Raw genomic sequence first — 1,086 nt, forward strand, 5'->3', positions numbered from 1 at the left:
ATGTGAAAAATTTTGTTTAAATAATATAAGCCGCGTGGATTAATGGCTTCAGCAATTAACCCGTGATCATGGCGCGTTGACGCATTTTGTAGAGGGCTTCTTCACGCCTGGGCGCGTTTTAACCTGGAAGAATATCTTTAGATCATTTATGCTCACGTCGCGTCGTCGTCGACTACAAACAAGGTAGTTATTATTTCAGCGTTAGGGGCGTTGTATACATGATTTTTTATCACTGGCTCGTTATCAGCTGGCATTGCGTGTTTATCATGTTGATGACGAGAAATTTGTAAGATGGAGTATGGTCGAGTAGATGGCTTAGAAGTAGAACTTAACATTCTTCGAAGTACTGTAGTCTTGAATATTAAATTTCATTGGTAGACATTTGCTCTTCTTCACGCATGGCATGCATACATCATTAAAGTCACATAGTCTGTAGCTGTGGTTCTATGAGTACAATAATGTTATTCGTACAAAATAAACATGGTTACACAAAAAAATTGTTCATCACACTTAAAAGTAAACTTGAGATAATAAACTGAAACAGGGGTGGTTTTGGACAACTAAAAACAACATGCTTCCGGTAACCCATATGGCAACCGACCATAAATATTTGTCAAAAATCAAGAAGGTAAAATGGGGAGAAATCGATTTGTCTTTAGTGTTTCATCGTGTCTGCGTTACTTTGTCGGTGTTTGTACATAGTTCACTAGTTTTAGACAAGGTTAGTGTACAGAAATGATAGACACATATGTACAGTAGTATTACAGGATCTGTTGCGATATTATATATATAGACAATATAAGTGACTCGATGGATAGATAGCAAAAGTACGAAGTCGTCCTTACTTCCCGGATCCCAAGTTGAAATCTTGATAGCGACGTTTCGGTGTGTCTGTCTAACATACCTTTATCAAGCTACAGTACATGGATGACTAATAGAATAAAACCAACAGCGGTCGAGCGGTCATAGTACGAACGACGAAAAGTGTTAAGTGAAAAGTGACGTAATAAAAAGGTGTGAGAATAAACGGCAAGATAAGATGTGCAAAGTCAGTTATGTATGCCAGATGGGGATGTAGGGTTCCAG

This window comes from Glandiceps talaboti, chromosome 5, assembly GCF_964340395.1.
Source record: "Glandiceps talaboti chromosome 5, keGlaTala1.1, whole genome shotgun sequence".
Lineage (NCBI taxonomy): Eukaryota > Metazoa > Hemichordata > Enteropneusta > Spengelidae > Glandiceps > Glandiceps talaboti.